This window comes from Hylobates moloch, unplaced genomic scaffold (assembly GCF_009828535.3).
Source record: "Hylobates moloch isolate HMO894 unplaced genomic scaffold, HMol_V3 SCAFFOLD_22, whole genome shotgun sequence".
Classification (NCBI taxonomy): domain Eukaryota; kingdom Metazoa; phylum Chordata; class Mammalia; order Primates; family Hylobatidae; genus Hylobates; species Hylobates moloch.
In genome coordinates this window covers 44,963,750-44,980,001 of record NW_026652297.1, presented here as the reverse complement: position 1 = coordinate 44,980,001, position 16,252 = coordinate 44,963,750, and positions in this window count along the sequence as shown.

Below are 16,252 nucleotides of genomic sequence, written 5' to 3'. Positions count from 1 at the left end.
GACAAGGTCAGACACTCATTGCCAACCTTCCCCACCTACCCTGCCTGGCTTTTAGAGCATCCATAATCTCCTCCTCAAGTGAGATGTAGCAGGCACCCCGTTTTTAGGGGCCCGTGGGCCCCCAAGCATGGAAATAAAGGAAAATACTGAGTTCCTTCAAGGGAAATTCCAGGCACCCAGCTAGTCCTGAGAAGTAAATGAGTAGCTTGATAAGCAAAAGGTAATAGTAACTTAAAACAATAGCCAAAGAAATTAGAGTCATAAGAGGTTTGGTTTCCCTATAGAAACTAAAGGTAACATCTTGACATATGTCCCTGAGCTGTTTTTCAGGAGCCTGGACCACCACCAAAGACTCCCAGCAAACAGATCTGCTGGCACACAGACCTCAGACAAGGGGGTGCCGAAGATGGGACTGACCACCTTTCTTTGTTCTAAAGTTCTTCTTGAGGGGCCTGGAGGGAGTTGCATTCACAAACTGGAGCTAACATTCCTTTCTGCTAATCCCAAATTTTTGAACAAAGCTTTTCTGTCTCAGCCAGTTGCTATCAGAAAATCTTCCAATCTACCTACGATTTGTTCACGCCTCCACCTCAAGATACCCTGCGCTTTTAGGCCAAAAGCAACATGTACCCTCCATGTATTGATTCATGATTTTGCCTGTAGCTTCTGCTTTCCTGAAATATACCCCTGCCTTTAAAAACCCTTACCTGAGAGCCACCAGGAAGGTCAGAATTAGAATGCTAGCTGCCTGGTCCTCCTTGCCTGGCATCCTGGGAAAAACGCCTTCCTTTTTCCCATTGCAAACCTTGGAATGGATATCTGGACTTACTGCAATGGGCAAGCAGATCCCAGTTCAGTTCTATAACACAAGGTCAGTAACAGGGAGTTATCTGGCACCTACTATGCACCAGGCACTGTACTTCATAGACATTAACTCAAACCTCTACACCAACCAGAGCTTTATGTCTAATTTCTGGAACAGGATATTTGCATGACAGTATTTCAAAGAGGTTAAGAAACTTATAGGCCATAGCTCCCAGGAGGCAGAATAAAGACACAAATCCTGGTGTTTGTGACAAAGACCTTATTCTATTTAGTCTCCCCATCCAGCCTCATAGTTAACTTTGCTTTTTCTGTATCACCTCTCTCTTTTCCTAATTCTGTCTGGGCTTTTCACTATCTATTCATTGCTCTCCAAAATCTCTACCTCCTCACTCCCAGCCACTTTCTCCTCATTAAAAATCATCTCTGATAACATTAATATTTAGTACGATCAGGTTCCCCCTCCAAGAAGTACTATTTTTCCATTAAAATGGGACCTTCCTGCAAAATTTAGACTTTCCCTTTTCCCAGGATCAGTCTCTAATAGTGGAATTTCATGCATAACAATTGGTAAAGGAAAGAACAGGGCCTTCCAAAAGCCAAAGAAATCTAGCTGTGAAGACCAGTATCTTGTGCCTCTGAAAGATTGTTCTGTCTCTTCGTGCTATTCATTTAGACAACTACTTATTCTTCAATTCGAGTTCTCAAGAATTTATGACCTTAGCATCTTGGCAGGTCATAACTGAACTGCCTGTTTTCCTAGCTTAAAGTTGATCAATGCTGTTGTCTACCCCATTAGAAATGCTTCTTTCTGTGTCTCTCTCTAGCTCTTTTTCTATCTCCTGTTCTTTCTTTTTCTTGCTCTGTCTCTCTCTTTCTCTGTCTCTCTCTGTTACACACACATTACTCTTCCTAAAAAAGGAATCCTTTCACCCCGGCTCTACTTCATTTTTGCCCATGGTGCTTAGAACATGAAGAAGATTTGGGGAGGATGGAGTGACCTGCCACTGTTGCTAATAGGTCAGATCGATATCGCAAAATGCACCACATCCTTCTTCATTTTCTCATCATGGGACAATTGATAGCCTTGCTTTGCCTGTAAACCTTTCGCAAAGGTTGGACACTTTTTACTTCCTGAACTGGGCATTCTCACTGCAAGGTACCGGAGGCAGAAAAGGAGGGTCTGGTCCTGAATTTGCCAAGTTTGAGTGGCTTGCGCTCACTGCCCTATGGTCCCCATGGAACACCCATGTTCACAGATGTGCAGGTGTGAATGAGGGAGCATGAGTGTGTGGGTGCCTGCATGTGCATGCATTTCCTGAATGTAAGTAGATCAAAAGCATCTACTGCAATTTACCTTCACGGAACTTAACTCACTAGAAGAGATACAAAGTGCAGAAGGATGTACTCTTCCCTATAAATTAATGCCATATGGAAAACCTTTTTTTTTTTTCTGATGACTTAATGCAGCAGGCATTTGGTATAGGGAAGTAACAGTACCTGCTTTTCAATGATGCTGCTGCTCTGCCCTAGCTTATCATGCTTACTCTGGATCCAAAGATACGTGCCCTGATAAAGGACCTGTGGGACAACGTTTCTGACCTTAGGCAGACCAAGCCATGCCTCTATATTGTGATTCGAAAGGTTGGAAGGTTCTCTTTACCCCAAACAGAAATGTCACTTCCTCCAGGATCACCACAATGCCTCAACCTCTTGCATGACTAACTACCCTAGGGTTAGACATTGCAGGCAGCAGCTAAAATGTAAACATAATGTGTGTGTGGCGGGGGAGGGAGAGTAATATATCAATCCATTTGTATGATTCGGATACTTGACCCCTTCAAATCTCATGTTGAAATGTGTTTGAGTTATAGGGGAAGATGCCTCCTGAATGGCTTGATGCTGTCCTCAAGACGGTGAGTGTGCTCTTGCAAGATCTGGTTGTTTAACAGTGTGCAGCACCTCCCAGCCCCCCTTGCTTCCCCTCTTGCTGTGATGTGCCTGCTCCTGCTTCCTCTTCTGCCATAAGCAAAAGCTCCCCAAGGCCTCCCCAGAAGCCAAGCAGGTGCCAGCACCATGCTTCCTGTACAGCCTGCAGGACTGTGAGCCCATTAAACCTCTTTTCTTTATTTATTACTCAGCCTCAGGTGTTTCTTTACAGAAATGCAAAAGAAGGGCCTAACACATCCACTCATTCCTGATTGTGAATTAGTATATCAAATTAGTGTTAGACTTCTGGAAATTTCTGAAAGAATGAGAGCCAGGAAGGGGGAGTTGGGCAAAATGCAGCACCCCACGGGTGTTCACATCAGAGTCCCTGGCACCTGTGCACATGTTACCTCACATAGCAAAAAGCACTTTGCCAATGTCCTTAAGTTAAGGACCTTGAGATGGAGACACATCAGGTGTGTAACTAGCAAAAGGGTCAGACTGCTCAATGCTTATAGAAAGAAGTCAAACATAATAACCAGTGATAAGAGGGAGTGACATTTTCCTTTATTCTCTATGCTAGCAGAGGAAGAGCAGTAAACAACTCCACTCTTCAATCTGTGGTGGGAACACAGGGGTTTTTAAAGCAGGGTCTGGAATGCAGAAGAGGCAACGGGGGCTCAGAGGTGCCAGGTGGTATGACTTGCTGTGTGATCCTCTTGAATTATGGTCCCAGTTGGTGAAGGGGCTGGCACCATCATGGATCCTGCCAGGTTGTAAGTGAGTTATTCTTCATCCAGGTGTGGGTTCCGACCTTGAAGTAATCTTTCGTTGGAGTGAGAATTCCAGCAGTGTCTGGTCTCTGTCGGGATCTGACTCCTAAAGCTTCTAAGGAAATATATGACCAGATAAGAGAACATGGTGTGTGTTTAACAAGCACTTAGGTAAATAAATATGCATAAGGCATGTGAGCATAGCAGGGGGAAGGAAAGGGAGTAGGGGTCACAGCACAGTCCAAGGTTGTATTTTAACATAAGAGGTAACATACATGCAGCTGGTTTCAAAGTTATTATGTTGAGACTGGGGGTAGGGAGAGGAAAAGGGAAAGAAGAAGGAAAAAGAGTTCAAAATGCAGTTTGTGGCTCAGCTGCTAAGCTGCTGGTTACAGGTGGACCCCATAAAATGTGGTATATATATAAAATGGAATACTATTCAGCCATAAAAAAGAATGAAATTGATAGAGGGGCAGGAGGCTGACAGATGCCTGGACAGATAGGGGAACTTGTACAGGGGGATACCTCATATGGACTGGGAGAATGGGGTGGAGCTACCAGAAATACGTGCCTTAGGCAGAGGAGGAGCCTGGCCTCTTCAACTCACGTGTGTGGTCTGGTATTCAATTTGTGAGATGGAAACCTGCGTGCAAGACCTCTCTTTTTTTGAGAGCTTTCCTTTCACTTAATTAATTCTGCCCTGCTCACCTTTCAATTTTTCGGCATGTCTAATTTTTCCTGGTTATGCAACAAGAACCTAGATTTACCTGAAATAACAAGAAAAAAATCCTGCGTCAAAATCATGTCTTTTGCAGCAACATGGATAGAAATGTGGGCTATTAAGTAAAATAACTCACAAACAGGAAGTTACAAATATCACACATTCTCACTTATAAGTGGAAGCTACATAATGTATATACACACAGAAAGAGTGGAATAATAGACATTGGTGACTAGGATGGGTGAGAGGGTAGAAGAGTTGAGGGATGAGAAATTACCTAGTGAGTACAGTGTACACTATTTGGGTGACAGTTACACTAAAAGTCTAAGTTTTACATAACATATCCATGTAACAAAACTACACTTGTGCCCCTTAAATTTATGCAAATAATTTTTTTTGAAGTAGAGGGAGGAGGCAGAAGAGAAGAGTCAGAGAATGCTCTGTGAAGCAGAAGCAAGGTCAGAATAATGTTGTGTGAGAAGGATGTAACCTGCTTCTGCCGGCTCTGAAGATGGAGGAAGAGGAAGAAGCCAGGAGCCAGCGTACACTGATGCTTCCTAGAAGCTGGAAAAGGCAAAGAAGCAAGTTCTTCCCTAGGGCATCCAGAAAGGAGCACAGACAGTCCTACTGACAGCTTGATTTTAGCCCCATGAGGCTAGTGTTGGACGTCTAACCTACAGAACTAAAAGAGAATAAATTTGTTTTCTTTTCAGCCACTAAATTTGTGGTCATTTTTTGTGACATCAATAGGAAACAAATACAGAAAGTGAGCTTTGAAAGAAAAGAGAGAGTCCAGACCACCTGAATTTTGGGAAGGCACCTAAGAGGGCAGGCTAGGTTGGTAAATGGAGCCCAGGGAAGACATGAGGTAGCCTCGGGGAGCTTCTGGGGAGAAACAAGAGATGGGGTAAACAGGAGCTGAGACAAGGGCATCCCTCACTTGAGGCCCTGGTGCCATTCATGCAGGAAATGCATCTCCAGAAGCCCAACTCTGAAAGGTACTGGGGGAGGCAGGGGTCACAGAGAAACACAAGGAGCACGCCCCCAGCCAACAGGCTGGGCACAGAGACACAGCAGTCTGGCAGGTGCTGTCCTGGCCACTGCAGCTTCTCCTCCAGGTCATCCAAGGCGTTTCACGTTCCAGGGCCCTTGGCCTCCATGTTCAATCTTGGCTCATCTTCTGATGAAAGATATCAGACCGAGGCCAGAGAGGACTTTCTCTCAGCCCCAGCAAGTCTCAGCCATTCAGGCCAGGAGAGTTCATATCCTGTGATGTGAGGATTGTCAGATATAGCTTGACAGACAAAACCTATGAGAAACAAAGCATGGGAAGGAGGATGGCAGGGTAGATAACTGTTTCCAGAAAGCAACTTAAACTTTTCAACCTGGCTGGTGTGGAAAAAAATACTAAGTTTCAAAAACATATGGTATCTTTAGGTGGTGGCTAAAGCACTGAAACCAAAACACACAGGAACATAAATTCCCAGGGCAAAGAACTCATAACCTGGAGGAGTGCAGCGGTGCAGTCATGGCTCACTGCAGCCTCGTACTCCTGGATCCAAGTGGACCTCCTACCTTGGCCTCCCACGTAGCTGGGACTATAGGTCTCTGCTGCTGTGGCTGGCTTTTTTTTTTCTTAGCAACAAGGTCTTGCCATGTTGCCCAAGCTGATCTTGAACTCCTGGCCTCAAGTGATCCTGACACCTTGGGCTCCCAAAGTACTGGGATTATAGGCAAGAGCCACCACACCTGGCAACAACTTGTAGCTTCTAGGGAGAAATTTTATTTCCCTTTTGCCTGGATCTTAAGTACTGTCTGCAAAGTGACACAAGGTGGTTGTTAATGATGAACCAAATCAGCAAGACTGATTTTTCTGGAAATTCTCTTCATGTATACTCACCCAACAGGTATGAGAATTATATGAAAGGAGGGGAGCTTGGTGCATCTTATACAGTGACAAGAGGTTTGTGATAGGAGGAAGAGACACCTTTCTCTTCTCTTCCCCTTTAAAAGATGCCAGAAGTATATAACGTCTGAATCAGTAGCTTTGTGACATGCATTTCTCCAGGTGATTGGTTTGATGGACGATTGCCCATAAGCATTTCTCAGCCCTATCTCTACACTCCCGAGAATATCTGAACTATGGACAATCATTCTAATCACAATGTAATATTAAGAAGTCAAATGATCAGAAAATACTACATCAAATGCCAAGAACACAGACTGGAAATAGACATTGATAATTGCTAGTTAAATGTGGCTATGAAACGCATTTCCTTCACCTGTCTTAGCGGAACACATATTCTTTTCTCTGATGACATTCGAGGCCCGGAGGCACATGCTTCAGTTTGCAGCTCCCCAGCTCTCAGGAAACCCGTGGAAACTGCACTGTCTCACCTCCACCCTGCCACTGGGGTAAGCTCCCTCCTTGCTCAAGCTCGTTTGGGTCCCTAACATGTCCTAAATGAGATCACTGGGCAGAAAACCCTCTCCAGCCTGCCTCGGGGAGGCCCTCCGGGGGCCACCTTCAAGGATCTATGGACCCCAAAGTGATCTCTGAGTAGCTCTCCCTCATCACTGAACTCTCTTCCCCCATGAAGTGGAAAAGCGTGTTTCCTAGCACTCTGCCACCACACTGCCTTTCTCCATTCCCACTCAGTCCTTGCCTTTTGTCCTTCACTGACCACTGACATACTTTTAATCTCTGAGAGCCTCCCTAGAGCGCTCTTCTGGGTGACGGCCTCTGTGCTTCTGTTTACATGTTATTCAGTGTGGCTGCTCTCACTGCTGGGGACTGACAGCTTAGTGACAGTAATCTGAATTCTCCTTTCTTGGGGACCCAAAAGTATGAAAAACTCAGTAGGTTTTGGCAAAGTGCTTAGATTTTATAGATTTAGAATCTATTACACAGGCACAGATAGATAGTGGAATCTAAGAATATTAGGAGGAGGAGAGAAAGAAGGAAAGGCCAGGCCCGGTGGCTTACACCTGTAATCCCAGTGCGAGGCCAAGGAGGGAGGATCGCTTGAGGCCAGGAGTTCGAGGCTGCAGTGAGCTATGATGGCACCACTACACTCCAGCCTGGGGGACAGAGCGAGACCCCATCTCTAAAAACGAATTTTAAAAAAAGAAAGGAGGAAGAGGAAAAGGTAGAAAAGGAAACAAAGAGGAGAGTTTTTTAAAAAGTGTTAACTTCTAAAACTGAAGAGGACAAACCATGCAGAAAAGATCATAGCAAGCAACCAAATAGAATTTCTACTCCCATAGGGCAAAAAAGGTCACTTCCAAGTATTCTGCCATGATGCCACGGGGGAGAATAGCTCTCTTCTTCCCAGCACTTGGTGGTCCTTCAGTCCCTCTACAGGCTGATAAGAGCAAGCAACGCCCACGCCTGGAATCCATCTACCCAACCAGGCTAGGTTTCTGCTCAATTTAGATCACCTCCAGGAGACACACAGGGCATCTTGCCCTTCTCCACAGCCACTGGGATGAAGGGAGGAGACTACGCAGGTGCCCCGAATGCAAAGCAGCCCTCAGCAAACTGTGCACTTGGTGCCCCTGTATGGGCCTTGGCACGGGGTCCTTGACTCCTCCCTCTCATTACACCTCTATCTCCACCCTCTCTCTATTCTAATTGGAACCCTGTGGCTGCAGGAACCCCCAAATATCACAGTCAAACAGGCTTCCAAGTCTGTAGGGAGCTGATGGGTAAATAAACCACTGCATGAAAAAGCCATAGAAGATAGACATTGATCTGAACTTGGAGGCAAAGTGTGTGAAATCGTTCATAAATTGTCTGGATAATTGTAGGCACTGAAGTGGGACACCAGCTCTCTCATCCTCTCTTGGCTTTTGCACAGTATTAATTAACTCTCCCATAGGAAATAGCATGCTCCTTAAAGCCAGGCAGGCCTGGATTCGAATCCTGCTTTTAATCCTTACTGGATGTCTGAATTCAGAGTAGTCACGTTTTCATTGCCACAACTTCTTTGGAGAAAAAAATATTTCTTGGAGGCATTGTACTCAGAATGAAATGAGGTTGGCTACACGAACGACCTAGAACAGGGACTGGCATTTACTAGGTGCTCCTTTAATGCTTCCTTACTGCATAGCGTTCCTTGGATTTGTTAGAACGAAGATCCTGAATTTTCGCCTTTCCTTCCCGTAGGAGCTAACCATGCTGTCTTCTCCCTCAAGCCTGCTTTCCCTCCAGATCTCCTAATCTCTGTGAAGGCTCCTGGGCTGGATTTCGCTTGTCCCTGGCCTGATACCCTCTCCCCACCCCTTCCACTCTGCCCTCCTTGCCTGCAAGGGTCACGGCCACAGGCTCAGGTGCACGTTGTTTCCAGCTATGTGTGTCCACACTCCTGAGAGTCTCAGCAGGAGATCAGAGGGAGCAAGGAGGGTGAAGACAGGAGTTTACTCCCTTGGCTCCTTCCCTGTGAGGTCAGCTAGGGCTGGCTGAGCCCTCGCCTGAAGCCCAGTGCTCTTCATAAGGTGTCTGCCCTTTGGGACTTGCCCTCTTGATTCTGAAAACCAATTCCTACCTTTGAACTTAGTCCCAGGCCCCTACACCGTCCCTTACAGTTGCCCTGCACCCTGCCAACACCTTTCTAACTGCACTCCTTGTAAGAAACAAAAATAACAACAACAAACAAAGAATTCACGTTATTCTAATTTGAGAGGTCACTTGTTCCTTGTGGGAATTCTAACTCAGTCATGGCCAGCATCTCTCCTGGTCCTCAAATCAAGAATCTAGAAGCAATTTTATTCTTTTTTCTCTTGTGTTAATACCTCTAATCCATGCTAGCCCTCAAGCCTTGCCAGATTTACCACTCAAGTATCTGTGGAAGTGGGCGTTCCCTTCTATTCCCAGGGATTGTCCTCTTAGCTGAGATCCCCATCCATGCTTCTTTGAGTCTCTGAATGGTTTCCCTGCCTCTATTCTCATGACTCCTCAGTCCACCCTTTCTTCTCCCAACAGAGTGGCCTGAGATCCTCTCCCAGATTCCCAGTGCTTAAAAGAGTCTCCAAAAGACCCATCACGGCAACGAGATGCATTACAATGCCACATTTGGTCAACTCCCCACAACCCCACCCTGTGCCCCCTTCTCTACCCTCCCTCAGGCCACATAGAAACCCTAGTGTCCATCATCTGTGATCACATCATAGGCAAATGCAGGGAGACTGTTGGAATGAGAGAAACAGGAATATGGAGAGGAAGTGCTTCTTTCTTTATATATTTGTTTCTTCTAGAGACAGGGTCTTGTTCTATCACTTAGGCTGGCGTGTAGGGGCGCCATCATATCGCACCACAGCCATGACCTCTTTGGCTCAAGTGATACTCCTGCCTCAGCTTCCTGAGTCACGGGGACCACAGATATACGCCACCTTGCCCAGCTAGTTTTCACAAAATTTTTGAAGAGACGGGATCTGGCCATGTAGCCCAGGCTTATCTTGAGCTCCTGGGCTCAAGCTCAAGCAATCCTCCAGCCTTGGCCTCCTAAAGAGTTGAGATTACAGGTGTGAGCCAACTCACTCAGCAGGAAGTGACAATTTAAATTAATGGGGTTTCTGACTCCTGCTGTGCTAGATGAACATGCTATCTTCCCTTAGATGTGGTAGGCTGAGAGCTAGGAGTCATTACCCTTATGAGCCTGCACCCCTTCCCTAGTGTAGGCCTGTTACTACTCAGCCTAGAGTTTGAAGATGTACATGATTTGTTGAGCATGACTTCAAAACTCAAGCCAATTCATCATCTGCTGCTTAGATGAAGAAACACAATCTTGCTTCAGTAATGGAAAACAATATCTGTTGGATACAGTAAGAAATGATATGTCAGTCCCCTAAGGTATTTCCAAGAGTATATTGACTATTGTGGCCTTCCCCTCCTCTGCTGGTTCATGCAACACATGGTCTGGGAATATCCCACCCTCCTTCATGCCAAGGTAGTTTGCACATCCCTCTCACCTACCAGGAGCATCCTCCCAGGGTTTCTTACTCAGGTTAAAACCTGCATGTTCTCCATGACTCTGCATAAAGCAGGAAAATGCTCCTTCCTTTTTTCCCCTGAAAGTCTTTAGTACACGTTTCTATTCCAATATTCATCTCCTTGTTTTGTAACTGGTTACTGGCCTATCTTTCCACTGGACTGTGAGCTCCTTGAGGGAAGATGTTAGTTCATCTTCTTATCCCCTGTGTACCTTGCCTTTCTTTGTCACACACCATCATTCTGCTAGGGTTCCAGCTCAAGATCACACCACCCCCTGGAATAATGTTCTCAGCAAATCTGCAGAGCTGTGGTCCTTTACTAAACGTGACCCCTACTTCTGCTCTGTGACCTGAGATAGGCATGGTTGCACCAACAAGCCACCAGGCACTTTGCTCCATCTTGCCCCAAGAGAGAGCTCCGTCATGATGTTGAGCTATGTTAGCCTCACAGAGAGGCCTGAGTGGCCAATCACTCATCCTTTTGAGGTTTGCTTCTTTACAACAGCTCCATCAGTGGCATCAGAGAGCTCCACTCAGCTAGTGAGGTGGAGCTTGACTAGAACTTTGCAATATTGCTGTGTAAATCACAGCCCGGGCATACTTGAAAGGTTTACTTGAAGAGAATTTAATGAAGAGACTACAGAAGTATAGCAGGGTTAATGGACTAATAAACAACCATGCAATACCCAGGGACCGCCAGCGGCAAAAGCATTGCCACTCCTATGCTGAAGAGGAAAGAGGACGAAGTTGTTACTCCAACCCAGCAAGAACTGTGGCCAAGGAAGTGGATGTCTGCCCCTCAGGAGCTGTGGCTATTGATTGAAGATGAGCAGGAGGAATAAATACCCCAAACTCTCTTTCTCTCCTCTTTCTAACTCTGCCAGTGCAGAAATTGGGGAACCCAACTGGAAAGCAAAAAGCGACGGGTCTCTGGATGGGCAGTCATGGACATTAGCTGCATGGGGCTCAAAACTGGGAGGGAGAGAAGGCTGGGGAAGAGATTCAAAGTGGCAGATAGAGAATAATAAAGAATGATCACTTTGGAATGCTCCAAATTATCAATTATGCTCTGCAAGGTGACCTGGAATCATAGGGTCTCTTGTGGACTGAATAGTGTCTCCCCTAAAATTCCTATGTTGATGCCCAAACCCCCAAGGCGATTGTATTTTTTTTTTTTTTTTTTTGAGGCGGAGTCTCACTCTATCGCCCAGGCTGGAGTGCAGTGGCACGATCTCGACTCACTGCAAATTCCGCCTCCCGGGTTCATGCCATTCTCCTGCCTCAGCCTCCCGAGTAGCTGGGACTACAGGCGCCTGCCACCACGCCCAGCTAATTTTTTACATTTTTAGTACAGACGGGGCTTCACCGTGTTAGCCAGGATAGTCTCGATCTCCTGACCTTGTGATCCACCTGCCTCGGCCTCCCAAAGTGCTGGGATTACAGGTGTGAGCCACTGCGCCCGGCCAAGGCGATTGTATTCAGAGGAGGGACCTGTGGGGAGGTAATTAGGGCTAAATGAGTGGGGAGGTAAATAGAGCTAGATGGGGTCATAATCCGATGGGATTGTGTTCTTCCAGAAGGAGGAGTAGAGGAGAAGAAAGTTCTGTCTGTTTCCCTGCAAGCTCAAGGGTCCTTGCACCCCAGAGAAGAAAGGCCCTGTGGGAACAGACACAGTAAGTAGGTTGCTATCCACAAGCCAGGAAGAGAGGCCTTATCAGAAATCTGTCATGTTGGCACTTGGATTCCAGAGTTTTCATCTCCAGAACTGTGAGAAAACAAATGTCTGTTTTGAAGCCACCCAGTCTGTCATATTTTGTAGCCCAAGCAAACTAATATAAGATCCTTCGAAGGCAATGCCAATTTATGGCAGAAAGACCACCTGTTTTTTTAACTGCACCAATAAGGATGACCTGACAAAAATTGTTCTACTGGGCTTTCTGGGAAACCCAGGTTTCCATTGTATTGGTTATGATAAATCCACAAATTCACAGATGGGTAAGAATTTTTTTCATTTTCTATAACTAATATTAATTTATACTTTGATTCCCAATTTTGTCAGGTAATGAAAACTTAGTCCCAGTAAATTCAAGGGCCTTTTTATGTAGAGGCTTATGGTTCACGGGTGAGCATTTAGTCTTTGGTGTCTTCCTCTATTTCTCCAGGTACCCCCTTCAGCCCCTTCAAGGCAGCCACAAGGCCTTTTTTGCGTGGGCCCTGGCTTCATGCCCCATGTCTGCACCAGGCTTGGACGCAGGGAATATATCCTTCTGTTCCCGATCTTTCTATGCTATGGGTAACTCTACGAAGGTGACTCTGGCCCATCTTCTCAGATATGCCACATAGTCATTTCATTTTCCTTGATTTCCCGATTTTGCCAGACTGCATTCAGGAAGGATGAGGTCTGTGCAGTGTGTCACTGATACTCCCTGATCTCAGTCTCCAGATCTCTCCAGGGGCTTAGTCACCTCCTTTCCAGAGCCTAGACCTCTCTAGTATTAAACTGTCTTGGTTTCCTTTTTCATTCCTTCTCTTCTCCCATCTAGAAGAAAGACAGAAAACTTGTTATTTTTTTTTTTTTTTTACATATTCTTCCAAAGTCCAGAATAGTTTCCTGTCTTCTTTGGGCTATGTCATTCTTCTCCTGGAATTACAGAAGAGGAAAATATGACAGGGTGACAGGATGGGGAAGACATTGTCTATTTAAAATACCATCCTACAATACCATATATAATTCATGATAATAATAATTTCATAAGAAAGCCTGGAAGCCTTAGGAGTCATTCTCTGAATCTCGCTGGAGCACAATGTGGGGACGTAGTGGCTGCTCCACAGAGCTGAGTCCAGGCATGAAGCTCCACCCCAACCTTGCAAGCTGTGCTGCCAGCTTGGCCTCCACCATAGCGGCTCAGCCCTGCCTTCTTATAGGTCATGAGTATAGAGAGCAAGAGTGACTTTATTCATTTTTCCCTGGTGGGAGATGGAATTCTAGGGAAGTGTGGGTTTCAGAAATATGTTTGAATCTCTTCTCCATCTTAATGAGAAAAAAGAATGATGACTGAGTCATGGATACCCAACCTGAGACAACCTAATACTTCTGAGTTGGAGGACAGGAGGCCAACATGGCATCTGAGAAACAGGTTAAAGCTCTGGGGGAATCATCCAGGAAGTCAGGCTAAATCTGGCAGGCTGGATTTGGAAAGCAGAATTGGGCCAAGAGTTCAGGGCCAGGGCGATGATAAAGAAAATTCCTATCAGGAGGAGAATGTGCTGAATGGAATTCAGTGCTCTGAGCTATCTGTTTTTTAGGTCTACTGGTCAGAGATGGTCTAGAGAACCAACCAAAGATTAGAGAAAGCACAAATGTTATAATCAATGCATATTTTCTTGAAGGTTTTGGTAAGTAGTCCCAGCTCCAGCTAAGCATCTAAGGATGGAGGACTATATTTTGTTAAAAAGAGAGTAATACCTTTTATATATTTATGGTATCAAGTGTGGGAATAAACAGGCACCACTCTTATGAGGATGTACATATAACAGGTCTCTCCAGCCTCAGAGGCATTTTATCTCTTGTTTTTATGAGTGATCTGGAAGGGCAAGTTTACAGAGAATTCCCCAAAGTTGTCGATGACATTCAGCATTTCAACATTTTCTGGTTGTGAAATATTAAGCAGACATCTATAAATTTTTCAAAGATCTTGTCATCTTTTCACTGGGAGAGATAAGAGGTCATCGGATGAAGGCTGGATGGTTCTTTACCAAGTGATCTCACAGGGAGGCATTCGCCTTGGTGAATTCACTGTGCCCGTGAGTCCTAAACTTTGTCATTGTCCTAGAGTCAAACTGCATCAAGGGCACTGACTCACACTAACCAAATTAAAATCAAAGCACATCAGAAGATGCAAACCTTATTAGTACATAATGGAAGATATTTTGATCCAATGAAAGGAATTCTCATTATTCCTGCTGGGAGACAGCTTCTTCCAAGAGAGGTCAAAATAATAACTCTGAAGTTGCATAGTAAGCATGGAATCAGAACAAAGGGAGGTGGAGAGTCTGGGAGATTTTTATCCAGGCCATGTCGGGTGTGATGAATCATTCCTACTCCTTGGTACAGAACACCTCTCTAGTAATTTAATTAAGGTTGTCTTACAGATTCAGTGTCTTCTTAGCTTGGACAATGCTGGAAAAACATAGCCAATTTTTGTTCTGTTGAGCTGTACTTTTTATGATCCAGACTGTCCTTTTATGCTCATACATTACAATACAATCGATGGGGTTTTGCCTGCTAAATAGTAACCACATTCCTGTCCTGCCTCTCTGAGACCCAGGTCACCTTGGGTGGAATAACAGGACTATTCAAATCCTTTGGCCACATATTTACAGACAGTCTCTTATTTACTCATCTAGGTTTCTAAACATTGCGTGTGGATTTTACCAGCTGAATCCTTGGAACCAAATCTTCTTTCTTTTATTTCTAACTTACTAGGGAAAATCTCACCCCTACTCTCCCAACCCCAGGTCCACAACATAATCTTTTGCTAGAAGGTTATAAAATGTGTCAGATAACTTTTTGTGTGAGCAAAGGGTTGCATTTTAGCTGGAAAAATATGTTACCTATAATATAGGGTACAGGCAGGGCATTATTTATAATCCATTATAGGCAGAGAGTACCCCTTAAAGTTTAGAAGAGGTTTTATTTAAGGACAATTCTTCTTATTTTTTTTTTGAGACCGGACTTCACTTTCTAGTTCAGACTGGAGTGCAGTGGTGTGATCTTGGCTCACTGCAGCCTCGACCTCCCAGACTCAAGCAATCATCCCACCTCAGCCTCCTAAGTAGCTGGGACTACAGGCATACTCCACCATGCCTAACTAATTTTGTTTATTTTCTGTAGACAAGGTCTTACTATCTTGCCCAGGCTGGTCTCGAACTCCTGGGGTCAAGTGATTCTCCATAAAGTAAAATTATGAAGTCAGTTTACCAAATAGGTGATGCAGGTTAAAAATATAATGGGCACACAAAGGTCTATATAAATTCTTGTCAGACCTTTATAGATGATTAAAAAGAACAATGGTGTTGGAAGGTCATCGGTAGCCTCTGAAGCTATATAAGTGTAGCCAGAGGCTCCCACTGCATAAACCCAGGTGCTATCATTAAACAGATGACACTGAGCCAGGGGGACTGTGACCCAGAGAGGAAATTTCTGCTTTGTCTCTGCCCCTCATGGGCAGTTGCAGCACAGGTATGAAAAAAAGACTCTGAGACTGAGATTTGTGTGCAGATGTTTTACTGAAAGCGTAACCCTCAAAAACATCTAAATAAGAAGAGGGAAGCAGGACAAGGCTAACGGAGAAGTTGACTGTTGTACCTTTGCTAGAGACTTCAGAGACCTACTAGGTCTTCCAGAGCTGGGATGGGCTTTTAGGATTGTCTTGTCTTGAGGCAAGGGAGTTGGGCCTTTATTAACCCCTGCCCAAGTGTTGCACAGTAAGCATGGAATCGGCAAAATCAGAGGACTGGGTGAAAAGCTTTTGTCAAGTTCCTTTCCTTGGCTGAAGGCACATCCAAGAGAGAAACTGAGGGGGGATCCTTGAGCTACAAACACTTCTAGCAGCTGGGGAAATGAGTGTCTAAGTCTGGGGCAATGCACTAGACCACCAAACCAGTAGGTACTCCCAGGCCCTGAACATTTAACTGCATCTGGTCATGCAAGTTAGGGACAAGCCCACTGTTGGGACGGAGATCTTCCTGGTCTGGTGCATTGTTTGCTAAGAGTTGGCAGTGCTGGGTAAAAGACCTCATTCCAGGATCAGAGAGAGTGATCATCTCACTGTGTAGACAATGTGGTCTTCATGCCACCAACCCCAAAATGGAGTCAACATGCAGCACTGGCTGACACATTCCCACCCTCACCCGCATACGTGATGTGGATGGCTGCTCAGAACATACAAGCAGGGCAGAAAATAGGCTTTTCAGCTGTAACTCTGATCACAGGGGACTATGTTAAAGGGAAGTT